The sequence below is a fragment of the Haliaeetus leucocephalus genome, unplaced genomic scaffold (assembly GCF_000737465.1).
Source record: "Haliaeetus leucocephalus isolate CR32 unplaced genomic scaffold, Haliaeetus_leucocephalus-4.0 Scaffold151, whole genome shotgun sequence".
In the NCBI taxonomy this organism is placed as follows: domain Eukaryota; kingdom Metazoa; phylum Chordata; class Aves; order Accipitriformes; family Accipitridae; genus Haliaeetus; species Haliaeetus leucocephalus.
In genome coordinates this window covers 2,643,365-2,657,147 of record NW_010972587.1, presented here as the reverse complement: position 1 = coordinate 2,657,147, position 13,783 = coordinate 2,643,365, and the positions used below count along the sequence as shown (strand labels likewise).

At 38.4% G+C, this 13,783-nt stretch overlaps 1 protein-coding gene across 4 annotated transcripts in view; it reads right to left on the bottom strand.

Moving 5' to 3' along the window:
* CNOT2 (CCR4-NOT transcription complex, subunit 2) overlaps window positions 1-13,038 on the bottom strand; it is a 60,048-nt gene extending 47,010 nt beyond the window's left edge. Inside the window, exon 1 of one of the 4 annotated variants that reach the window (XM_010561772.1) lies at window positions 12,961-13,038. The gene's annotated coding sequence lies outside the window, so the exon portion shown is untranslated. Of the gene's footprint in view, window positions 1-5,671; window positions 5,713-9,831; window positions 9,854-12,813; window positions 12,836-12,960 lie in introns of those variants that run through there. The other 3 variants (XM_010561774.1, XM_010561775.1, XM_010561773.1) reach the window with 3 other exon arrangements.
* Window positions 13,039-13,783: the final 745 nt, after the last annotated feature.

The following is a 13,783-nucleotide window of genomic DNA, read 5'->3' as shown; positions in this document are numbered from 1 at the left end:
CCTACTTAAGACACTCCTCAGCCATAATATTTTTTAAAAGAAGAAACTAGTTCAATTTGTAAACAAAAAGTAACTTGTAAAGCATGTCATCAGTTGATGATCCATCAAGACAATTATCAGCTGACTATACACTATCTGTGTATCCCATTTATTTACCGATTGTCTTTTGGGAATACCATCAAAGAAGAAAACAGTTACGCTAAGGAGCCAGACTTAACCAAAATTAAGTTCAGAAACCAAACAAGCTTCTGAAATACCTATGTTGTCAAGGGAAAACAAAATAAAAACCCAACAAACAAGCAAAGAAGCACATAAAATAACAGATAGGCAAACTTGCATTTCTAGTAACTATTACAGTAAACCTGTCTATGAAAACTGGTACTTGGTTAATATGGAAATAGGTCAGTCTTAGAAAGGAGAAATTCAGCTGTCAAGTTTGTAAATAAATAAGCAAAAAACAAAATTCCATTCTGGAAAGATAATGAAATTTGCTTCAAATATTCTCATAATAAACTTATTACTAGAGTGGCACTTCTCCTGGCTGCTCAAAAGCTTGTTCTACGAGTTTTGACCAGTATTTTGTACCTCAGCCATAAGAAAAATTGCCATTGGATGCTATCAGAATGACAACTTCCTACCTTCTTTTGTTTGAAAACCTTTGACTCATCCCATCGTGTTCTTCAGAAATGCACTGGTTGAAAACTACTTGCAGTTTTAACTAAAAATTGATTTTGCAATTGAACAACATTGTAGTTTGCTATACAGACTGCATTAGTGCTTTTGAGTATTTCGTTGTAGCTGAAATAAGTTTTCCTGTATTTCAGAAATTACCCTTTCATAACAAATTAGAATAAGATATGATCTAATTCAGCAAGTTAATCTATTTGAATTTTATCTCTAGTTTCATGTCTGGGCTTGCCTTTTTTGTTGCTTTGTGGCATGTTGTTGTTGTTTGGTTTTTTTTATAAAATAAATAAAAAGGCACTTTACCCAGTTAGAAATTCTAGATCTACTCTGATGCACTCTTCAGCTCCTTAATAGGGCATATACAATGGTAAAGCCCAGCTTTAAAAGATTAGCAAGACAGCTACTGCACTAAGTTCTTCAGAAATAACAAAATCCTATCATTCCCTCCCATCCCCAGAGAAAGAAGTTGGAATTCGGCATTTTCTTAAACATTGCAGTACTTGGAGCAAATTGATAAAAATGGAGTTTCTGTGTTCAGCAGAATTCTGCTGCAGCAAATGGTGTGTATGGCCAAACTCACATGGTGTATGTGCAGTCTGAAAGTTGGATCACGTAACTGGAGAAATGAACCCATAAAATCAAATCATACTAAGCACATGCAAAATTTTTTTCTCAAAGTCTTAGAACTGTCACAGATTCTATGCATTTCTCATGGAGGCAGAAAAGAAAATAGTGGCAAAAAAGCCAACAGTTAAAGAACTTTGCATTTCCTACTCTAAAAACTCATTTCTGTATGAAGTAAGTTGTAGAACTAGTTATAATTCAAGTAACTTCAGCTGAAAACTCAAGGAGGGGTGCCAAGACAATGAGGAGAAGCAGATATGGGGAATAAGAAATTTCAGCCTGAAAAAACTGTTGCAATTTGTATAAGCAACAGAAAACAGGGGATTTCAACAGGGAAATGCCAGTCTGCTGTCAGAGTACTGGTACTATCAACTCCCTCTTTACTGTACTCTCCCTCTGCTAGAATGCACCAACACAGGACAGTTGTTTTACTAGTTTATGTTCCATGCTATGAGTATATGCATATAGCAGAGAAAAGATCCTCAAGGGACATAAATGCACTTCTATAAAGAGAATTAAGCAGGTTAAGTGATAACCAGACAGGCAGTAAACCAGGTTTGGAATTCTACCATCTTAATTCATAGAATCCCCAGACAGGACAGATATGTGAAAAAATGCAAAGAAATTAAGTATGATTTTTGATGAAAAGCTCAGACCAGCTGGGGGCAGGGGGAGAAACAAACAAAAAACCAAACAAACAACTTTTAACAGGTTTTCATTCTTCTTTGCTATTCAAGAGTCATCACGAACAATTTTTTTAATAGCAATTAGAACAGGAAGTTAACTAAGTAGGCTTAAGTAGGTCAGACTTCAGCTTCATAATCACGAGACCTGCTACACTAAAATATTTCTTCTCTACCAAGTGTTACAGCTTCAATATCAACATGACGTACTTTGCAACCTCTGATGCTTGGTATCACTCCTAGCCACGCCACACCTTTTTCTACAAACGACAAACTCAGGTGATGCTGTCCTGGTTTCAGTGGGGATAGCAATAATTTTCTTTCTAGTAGCTGGTATAGTGTTGTGTTTTGGATTTACTATGAGAAGAATGTTGATAACACACCGATGTTTTTAGTTGTTGCTCAGTCGTGTTTATACCAAGTCAAGGGTTTTTCAGCTTCTCATGCCCAGCCAGCAAGACGGCTGGAGGGGCACAAGGAGTTGGGAGGGGACACAGCCAGGACAGCTGACCCCAACTGGCCACAGGGGTATTCCATACCATGTGACGTCATGCCCAGTACATAAACTGGGGGGAGTTGGCCTGGGGTGGGGGGCGAATCACTGCTAGGGAACTAACTGGTCATCAGTCGGCAAGTGGTGAGCAATTGCATTGTGCATCACTTGTTTTGTATATTCCAATCCTTTTATTATTGTCTTTTTTTATTATTACCATCATTATTAGTTTCTTCCTTTCTGTCCTATCAAACTGTCTTTATCTTAACCCATGAGTTTTACTTTCTTTTTTCTGATTCTCTCCCCCATCCCACTGGGTAGGGGAGGAGTGAGAGAGCAGCTGCGTGGTGCTTAGTTGCCGGCTGGGGTTAAACCACGACAGATAAGCGCTGTTGGTCCATGTGTGCAACCTGGAAAACAAACCAGATCCTAATCTAGTCCAAACCAGCCAATTGCTCTCACTAGGGTCCCACTTGTGAAGCAGAGATAATTGCTCCCAGTATTACAGAAATGATATAAAGGTTTCATTAATAAGGAGCATCTCAGTAACCTTTTATATGTTGATGAGTCCCCTAAGAAGATATAAAAACCGAAAGAAAATCCTTGGTAGAGTAACATGCAAACTTTATTTTACACTGAAACAAGGTGGTAACCATTTTTCTGAATTATGCCCATTGTAACTAGTATGTTAATACCTGATATTCCTCCCAAGAAAGAGTCCTTAACTGTTCTGCAAACCAATTTCCCTGCTACTTATGAAAGTGAGAAAAGCCATTTGCCCATGTGGAGGACAGATATATATTTGATTGCCAGCATCCTTGCAAACAAAGGCTCTATTTTTTTGGTACTTCACAACAGACTCTACAAATTCATCTGCAAGTTTCATTACACTCCCTCTTTTTAAAACATCTACACATTTAGTTACACGCCAACCTAGTGTGACATTATACTCAAAAGAAAATATATATATATACTTAAGCCTCCTAAATAGTAAGACATAGTTAAAATAAAATAGCCTTAAATAAAAGTGGCACACTAAACCAACAGCTTGTGTACTGATAGCCAAACATCTTACTCATTTTGTACAATTTAAAGCCTTTTAAATTCACACGTAAACTGCATCCCACTGCTTCAAAACATTTGCTGAGTTTCTTGCGTTTGCCAAATCAGAAACTTTTACAAGGAAAGCTGGTAGTGAGGAAAAAGAACACTCCCACAGGGTCTTAGGGAGGCTTTATCCCTCCAGGGGATGCAAAATTGAAGACCGCCAGCAGCAACAATACTGGCAGGGCAGGGGGTGGTAGCATGGGGACAGGAGTGGATGAGTTGGAGACATGAAGGTCAGCTGGGGCTCACAAGCAAGGGAAGACGGTTGCTGCAGTTACCTTTTTTCTTTTTTTTTTTTTTTTGCGTAACAGCCTATTCCATTAACTTTTTAAGATAGCAGCACTGCCTACCTATTCCTTCCTGGATACAGCCAAAACTTTCGTGTTTGGTTAATCTAAAACATCGTATTTCAAATAAGCCCTGGTTTCCCAAGCATTTCCTGCAGTTAAGCACTATACAGTCAGATGTAGATCATGATTAATGGAGTAGCAACAGGAATTTCTTTTTTTTTTTTTTTTCCTTTCATTAGTTGGATGGAGTTTGTTGACATTAAGTAAATCAGTACTAGACCCATTTCTACTCTAGATTTGCAGAGGCAGTGCGGGGGGAGCAGGGGGAAGGTATGTTATTGGGGTTCTTTTTCTTTAGCGATCACAAGATAGAGGAGGACAACTGAAAAAGAGCACAACTAATTTTTAAAGATTTATCTAACAGAACATTCACACATACAGTATTTGATGCAAGCTGCTGACCATTTAGAGGTAAAAACAGTATTTTTACTTTATGTTGAATTTTAAGAAATACAGGGTTCCTTTTGGTTTGGGTTTCTTTTTTTTCCAGAGGTATTCTAAAAATAGAAATAGCTGAGATATTCTGGCCAAAAAATTCATTCTGCACACACAGCCCATCAAGCATCTTGTCTTACCTTAAAATACAACTGGAAAATTCAAAACATTAACTATGTTTAATATATTGAACCCTTGAAGGGAAAGATATTTATGAGCTGCCACAACTTCCTGGCAGCATAGTTGCTTCTCAGTGACTTTCCTTCTCCAGACTAATGGTACGTTCTGCAAAAGCAGAAACATCTCCCAAGAGCACAGACAGGTTAAAGGTAAATTCATGTATGGCTTTTTAGCGTGTCCTCCTAAAACATACTTAAAGAGAGTCTGTGATTCTTCAGGGCAAATGCAAAAATGCGAAGTTAAAGACTTCTACCCTTTGGGGATTTTTGGGGGGGGGGGGTTTTGGTTTCTAGATGAAAGTCTTAAGACACTTTAGGAAGCATGTTTCTCAAAATATTCCAGGGCCTGTTTCTTGTAACCTTCTGACTACACAGCTAGGCTATGTTGTGATTACAGCTATACCAGGTTCAGCTATAAAATAAAGTATAACAAAACAACTTCGATGTTTTTACATCATATCTAAAGAACAAGGACACAACCAGTCTTAAAGTAATAATAAAAATTACTGAATTTATTTTAAAGATAATGAAAAAGTACCAGAATTATTTAAGACTTGAAATTGCTGAACTGCATTTCTTCACTGATATTTTTATTATTAAGTGTTAATTGATGTTAGTAAAGAATTTTCAGACTTAGATACTATTCCACACTGGAAAAGATAAATTACAGACTCTGAGATCCCTACCATGCTATCACAAATACAATCACCAAATAAAATTAAGAAAGCAGTAAATGCATCTATCATGCCTTTTCACTGTACTGATCTTCACACGCTTAATTTAAACCTCTTCAATCATTCTGTTCTCCATTAAGGTTGTCAAAAAATTACTTAATCCAGCTATGCACTCTCTTATTTAAGCAGGTGGACTTCAGTCAGACTCCCATATTGTAAAATTCTGGCTCAATATATAGTGTAAAAATTGTTCAAATATCAGAAACTGAAAGAACATGTCACTTTTCATTTTAAAGCAATTCCCCTTTGAAGAGACAGACTTTACGCCACAACATTTTAAAATAGAGCTACCTCAAATTGGCAGTCTAAGCTCAGACTGCATGTGTTGCTTAGACCTGGCCCAAGTCCCAGACATGGGATGGTCCCCTCCATCTCATACCTTTCTCACAGTTTCTCAGAGAACAGTCGCATGTATTTAGAGCTCCAAGACACGACGGCAATGTTTAGCACCTCAACAGCCTGGTAAAACAAGCAACAGGGCATTACTTCCCGTTATTCTGTTCTCACTAAAAAATAAGAGTATTTTTACTGAAAATGGGACTACTCAACCTTCAGCTAATGTATATAGTCTTGCTCGCAATTAAAGTTCTGTAGTTAGTGAAGTGCTTGCAAATGCAAGACCTCAGCTTTCAGTTTTTCTCTTCCTACAGCTGATTTCTTAAGATTCAAAAGTTATCCTGACCAGCAGCATCACTATACTGTCATCTAGAGTTGCAGTAGCAAAACACTGAAATCAATTTTAGTCTCAACCCATTTTACCAGTATTGCAGATGGGGAAAATACAGGGGTGTAAGTCATTACACTGCAATCTGATGCCAAATACTTTCAAGTCTTCTCAGGGTCAGACAAGTCCTGGAAGAAGTTCTTGCTTCTTAAGTGATAGAATCCCTTCCCTGCCCTCCCCCACCCTGCACAATCTTGAAGCAGGACTCTTAAAAGTATTGCTTTTAAAAAGACACATCATTCCAGCATTAAATCTTGTCCAGGAAAGACAAAGAAAAGACTAATTTCTTTACCACATTTTCAAAATCCAAATGAATACTATAAAGGCATGGATATGTCTTTCTCTGAGCATCAGGCTGGTGAGAAGATGAAGAGCAACACATTTCATCATGAACCTATACACCGGATAACTGGAGGCAGTTACACATTACATAAATTTGTAAACTATTCTTAAATTGAACAAAACATCACCCACATAGTGCAGCTCTCTCCCAATGACAGGAAGCGTACAATAATTAGCTCTCAAAAACTACAAATGGCAAAAGCATTTACAAATACTGAAGTATTCTTTGTGTTTGATCTCCTTCATTACTGTCATTTTTAAAAGGGTTTCTGAATCTCTGTGGTGCCAAAGCTTTTTTACTGCACTGTTAAATAAATCTATTCTTTTCCACTTTTGTTAACCCTTCCTCCCTTTTTAAAAGGGAAGTTATCAAAATGCTTATTGCTAAAAAGAAAAACATTCCTGGAGGCAGTGTATGTAAAGAGCCCATAAAGCAGCACCGTGCTCAATTCACAACTTCCAAAACCTAGCCACACACAAAAAAGTACGTTTTTCTAGTTCTGCCCAGAACTTATCTTCAAAAAGCTAGTTTAGGAACAGCAATAGTTTTAATGTATACAGGCAAGAACAAAAGAGCCAAAAAACCATATTCCGTATAATGACTAGATATATATCCTACATCAAAAGCTTTCTGCTTATTAACAGAAAAAAACTTAATGAGATTGCTGGATCAGCCACATCTAAGTGAAAAGCAGAAAAAAATTCAAAGTCACAAATGATATTTTAGGAATCTGAACTTAAACAGTTATCAAGCAAATTCTATGCAGACAAACGATCTGCCTCCAAAACTGGAGATTCCTGGAAGGGAGGATTCATTAGCACTCACTGCTTTTGAAGTAATGACCAGAATTTCATTAAGCAGCTGCAAAGAAAGGTCTAGATGACTCAACAAACTAAATACCTAATGGAAGTTTTGAAAGCAGAACAAGGCAAAACAGATATACTACTGATAGTTGGTAGAAAGCAGTTTACTTAAGGCTCAGAGTGATCTTTGAGAATAGGAAGGTTGTTTAGGATACTCTAAAATTAGTTTAAAAGTGACAGGAAATCAGGTACAGGGAGGGAGGAATACAGATAACCATGATCCATTACAGGCTGCAGTCACAAAAATTACATGGTAAGCAAGTTTTTTGGATTTTGAAGTGACAGAGAGAAGCCTTCTACACATTCACTGGACAATTCTTACTTTAAGGGGCTGCATAGGAAGTTTTGGGGTTTGTTTTGGGGTTTGTTTTGTTTTGTTTTAAATTAAGGATTCACTACAGTGTGAATCATCACTGAGCAGGATTTTCATAAGGCATAAGGTTTCACAGCAGCAAATTCTACTGTCACAGTCCTGCTCTTGGCTAGCTTATTAAATTTTCAGCCAGTTGGTTCCTTGCTGCAGCTTTGCTACACGGTTACAGCCACAGTTATAACACACCATAGGTGTAGGACAAGGTAATAGCCACGGCCCCAATTTGCACTATCTTAACAGCCAAGAAACTGTATCTGAAGATCAAGGTACTAGGACATGTGCAAAGCGTTTGACACTGTCACGCATGATATCCTTGTCTCTAAACTGGAGAGACTTTGATTTGACGGATGGATCACTCAGTGGATAAGGAATTGGCTGGATGGTCACACTCAAAGAGCTGCGGTCAATGGCTCGATGTCGGAGTGGAGAGCAGTGACAAGTGGCATTCCTCAGGGGTCCGTATTGGGACCGGTGCTGTTTAACGTCTTTGTTGGGGACATGGCCGGTGGGGTTGAGTGCACCCTCAGCAAGTTTGCCGACAACACCAAGCTGTGTGGTGCGGTCGACGCGCTGGAGAGAAGGGATGCCATCCAGAGGGACCTGGACAGGCTTGAGCGGTGGGCCTGTGCAAACCTCATGAAGTTCAACAAGGCCAAGTGCAAGGTCCTGCACATGGGTCAAGGCAATCCCAAGCACAAATACAGGCTGGGTGATGAGTGGACTGAGAGCAGCCCTGAGGAGAAGGACTTGGGGGTATTAGGGGATGAAGAACTGAGTATGAGCCAGTGACGTGCACTCACAGCCCAGAAAGCCAACCGTATCCTGGGCTGCATCAAAAGAAGCGTGGCCAGCAGGTTGAGGGAGGTGACTCTCCCCCTCTACTCCCCTCTCCTGAGACCCCACCTGCAGTACTGGGTTCAGGTCTGGGGCCTTCAATGTAAGAAGGACATGGACCTGTTGGAGCGGGTCCAGAGGAAGGCCAAGAAGATGATCAGAGGGCGGGAGCACCTCTCCTATGAGGACAGGCTGAGAGAAGGCTCTGGGGAGACCTTACAGCAGCCTGCCAGTACCTGAAGGGGGCCTGCAAGAAAGATGGGGAGGGGCTTTTTACAAGGGCATGTAGTGATAGGATGAGGGGTAACAGTTTTAAACTGAAAGAGGGTAGATTTAGATTAGATGCAGGGAAGAAGTTCTTCACTGTGAGGGTGATGAGACACTGGAACAGGTTGCCCAGAGAAGCTGTGGCTGCCCCATCCCTGGAAGTGCTCAAGGCCAGGCTGGATGGGGCTTGGAGCAATGTGGTCTAGTGGAAGGTGTCCCTGCCCATGGCAGGGGGGTGGGGACTACATGATCTTTAAGGTCCCTTCCAACCCAAACCATTCTATGATTCTATGAAACGAAGAAAGGCAAGCACCCTGTTGTCCAAATTCACTTTATCACTGTTAAGCAAGTATAATACGTAACTGATCATCACATGCAGTGGTGGATTGAACTAGGGTGGGGCAATACAGATGCCATCCTAAGTTCTTCCATCATGCCCCCTCCCCAGGGGCTGCTGACAAGCTGCAGAACACAAGTACCAACTGAGGTACCACTGATTTACTCCTGGTAGATTATACTGAAATTTGCACAGGATTTGCTACATACCCTGTCCAACCATCCCTACAGCCGGTACAACCACCTCTGGGACAGGAGCAAGAACACACTGAGGGTGGTAACCACATAAACCACCCCACTTCCACTCCACAGGTGCCAATCACCACACAGCACCTGCATGTGTTGTTTTCCTTTATCTACTCAATTGCCTTTTCATTGGGAAAGAACAACAAAAAAACCCAATAAGCCAATGGATCCTAAAAGATCTTAACTACTGTTACCTTTATGCTTCTCATGTCATGTGAAGTGTTAACCCTCAGTCTAAAATTTCAATTGAAAAAACAAAATACTGACCAATGCCTGTTAGTTTGTGATTCAGGTACTACAATAAGTGGTATAAGAAAATAACACTAAAGGAAAACAAACTGTCAGCAAGCCATGAAGAACATACAGAGAAAAGATGCATGACTTGAAGCACCTTTTTAAAAAAACAAAAACAAAAAACAAACAAGATAAATTTGCTAAACTTTAGATTAAATGTTTAGATAACTGGTTTAGGCGTGCATAGCCCTAGTTAAGCAAATAAAACTGAGAAGCTGTAAGATAAACTTTAAAAGATAAACTTTAAAAGAAGACTTACATTTCAGGTTATTTAGGAAAGAAGTAATTCTAGGGAGATTTTCAGTATACTATGGCTCTGTGAACTTTGAAAGTGTTCTCTGCATCCTGTGTGTATTCATTTTTCTGGGCTTCCTGTGAAGTCCATAGTCCAATCAATTGACAAAACATTGAAATAAAACCATTTAGGCTTTTTACTTTCTGGGTAGAAAGCGCATCCTTGGTCAGTTCTATTTTCCTCCTTTATTATTGTTTTCCAGTTTAACAGCTTGCTTTCTTATCACAATTCTGATAATTTTTCCTCTGAAATTTATTTCAGATCTCCATTATTTACAGTAATCCAACAAATTTTTAAGGAAGCTGGGGTTTAGCCTAATAAGGAGAAAGACAGGAGTCCCTCTGGGAACGTAGTGATTTCCAACATTTCTTAGCTGATCTTTTGCTCTGTATTGATGCTTCCTAATTTCTTCTCATCAAGGGCAGAGCATGCGTGCTGTTCTCTATAAGGATTCCCCAGTTTCTTTCTGTTAAGACTACTAACTTTAATTGGTCTTACACTTTATATTAAAGTAGAATTTTACAGTTTGTTTTCCCCCCCACCATATATGTTCATAAGGACTGACACACCCTCTAAATCAGGGTCTCTGAAATGTAACTACTTCATTCTTGTTCAAAGCAACAAATCTGTTCTCAAGGATTTAATACAAACAAAATCCACATCTGAAAACATTCCCACGAAAGCATCCCTCTGTTCTAAATTCCATTCTAAAATACCTACTTTTAAGGGAAGCAAAACATAACATTAGGTATAGTCTTCTGTGAGAGGTTTCTGTAAAATTTCTTGGTATCAAAAGCACTAGAGGCTGGAAAAGAGACACAGAGGTAGAAGAGTGCACAACCACAGCAGGTTTCTTTGAGAAGACAAACCCATTTTAATACTTCAAAAAGAACAGAGCTGAAGATTACTCTCAATAAATGAATGACTTTTCATCTGTGAATCCAGTATTTCAAAACAGGTCTGTCTGGTACTGCTTCATGAAGTATCAGATCTAGTCCAAATTTAAATAAGCAGGGCTGCACTGCCACTCCTGAATCACATGCCTAAGGAGCTCTCAAGCTATACCAGTCCTTACTTCTCATACCCTGGTACCTGCATCTGTCTCAAGGATTTCTGGCTTTGTGATCCGATTGCCTAGTTCAGAATAAATAAATTCATAAACGAGAACAGTCACCTGCCTTCCTTATCACAGCAATTAAGCCAGGACAGCTTTTGTCTTCCTGATACTAAGGGTATCTGGAACTGCAACTTCTCAAACTCCTGGTTACCAGACTGCATACTCCATTGCTGCACTTCAAACACCAGCTCTCAAAGCTGAGCCTTCACCTGTGCAGGGAACTGTAATTCCACACTACAGGCTGCTCAGATCTCAGCTTCTTTCAAGCACTACATGGGAGACTGAAGAAAAACATGCTTTGCCACAAAAATAATTCTCAGAAAATATTAGTGAAAAGGCACGCTCTCTAAAGGTAAACTACTTACCCAGCTTTGCTCTAGGAAAGCCAAAACAGTCTGGAGACTGCCTTGGAAGTAAAAGCAATACACTGATGAATTATTCTGAGGAACAAGAAACCAAACTGTGCCAAGTATAACTTTTTCCTGACCAATTTGGGGTTCTGGGACAAGAGCTAGGAGTGCACAGGAGAAAATTTCACATTCGCATTTAAATCCTCAAACTGAAGCCTAACTGAGCATACCAAACAATACATGACAAATGAAAGGAAAAACTCTTCAAAATTACTTTTGGGACTTTCCACAGTGTATCATTAAATTCAAACACATATTGCCAAAATGTAAAACAGAGTAATCACAAAAGCAAGCTATTCTTGAGGTTTACTGACTCTGCTCATCTTATTTTAATGAATCTTAAGCATGTCATGACATGTTCCTGGGAATACATCCATGCTACTTTAACATGCTACTTGGCAAACCCCAGAGTTAACCCGTATGTTTTCAACTTCATGTCTTCTTATCACGTTCACTTTTTTTGTTACCCCCAACAATTTGTAGGCTCCAGTTAACCCACAGTCTGCAGTCCACTGAAATTCTTTCCTAACTCACAAAAATTTTACTTTTAAAATTGCGTAATACCCCATTTAGAAATGTCACCTCCTTCCTGCTCTACTTTTAGGCCATAAATATAAAAACCGGCTACGTTACATAGCACCACAGTTTGAGACTTGCAATAAAAAACAAAGCCACTGCATTTCTACTTTAGTGATGTAAAGATAAAACGAAACAGTCCTGAAATTGAACCTTCCATCTTCAAAGATGATTTTATTGAATTAAATGAAATGCTATCCTGAAATATCCTATATAATTATTAACAACATACATTCCTCTATGAACAAAACCAAGTTGTTTCCAGGGATTCTTTTAGCCTTTGCCATTTGAGCTGAAGGAATGCTAGGGATTCCAAAGAACATTTATTTGCAGAGCAGACTATGTTAATATTAAAATTTTAATCAAGGATTTATTTTATTTCTTTTTTTAAGGGGATAAATAAAATGTGATTGCTATTCACATGCCAAAATGCAGAACTCGCCCACCCACTGTATGGTACTACTGCAAAGTTACAATCATGGAACGTTGACTAACTTTTGTTACGATTACAGAATACTGTAAAAGAAAAGAATATATTGAAGTGTAACAATTATTGCACTACATTTCAATGCACTGAATGTAGTAAAACACCAACAGTCAACAAAATAAAGATGCCCATGCCCAATCCCTTTATAACTTACCTAATGTGAGTTATGTTTAAATTTGGGAATACTATCAGAAAGAACACTTCATTTACAAATCTTAAAGAAAATATTTGCAAAATTTTTAAAAGCACATATAAGAGTAAATATACTTCTTTCAAGTTCTCTCTACCACACATATGCATCATTCCAAGGCACTTTTTAATAAAATCTCATAAAAGTAGGGATCACATTAATATACTTCAAAGCCACTTCCTTCAACACCTCATCATTGAATCTTCTGCCTGAATATTTAAAAAGCAAAATCTTACATTTTGATAGCTATCCCACTCCCTTAGAATAAGGTTCTCCTCGAAGAACCTTAAGTGCACTGAAAATAGCTACCTACCTACACACTGTACTTTTGCCCATTAATTTTTTGTCTCTGCTGAGGTAAGCAAATTTTGACCGATGACCACTTCCTGTAAATGAAGTAGATTAATAAAACATTATTAGTAAAAATATATTGTTATCTTCCAAGATTCTTACAATTCTTACCGTTCCATAAGCGGAAAAAAAAAAAAACCATTTCAAAACATTTTGTGCAATGAAAATAATATAAACTTAAAATAAAAAGCTTCTGAGTAGTTTTAAAGCAAAAAGCAAATGCAATAAAAAGCAATACTCACACACAAACTAAAGCAGGAGTCATTAACTGTCAGAATTTCATTTTAAAAACAAAATCAGTACTATTTTGGAGACTTAGGAAAAAGATGAATCAGTAAACTTTTTCACCCCAGAAAAAGAAAGAAGTTCACAACATGAACTAACAGGCTACAGAAATCTAACATATCTACAGATCCTTTGTCCAAATAGAAAGGCATGGGTGCCTTGATCCTGTAAAGACAAGTAATTCTAAAAATAATACAGAATTAGTCTCATAAGAAAACCACATAAGAAATCACAAATGCCCCCAAAATTATTTTTAACTGTGTGTAATTTATTCTCTGTTAAACCCAATAAAACTTGAATACTGGCCGACTCTTTCTATTATACACCTTAAAGGGAACTTTGCCTCCTTACAAGAAGGACAGAAACGCTTCCAAACCACCCTTGGGACAACAGGAGAACAAGCCAAAATTCATGCCCCAACAGTTTTCAGAGATGACTGGAAAAACCAAACCAGAAGCTGGAAGCACAGAATCTGTGTTTCCAAATCCAAAGGCGAAGGA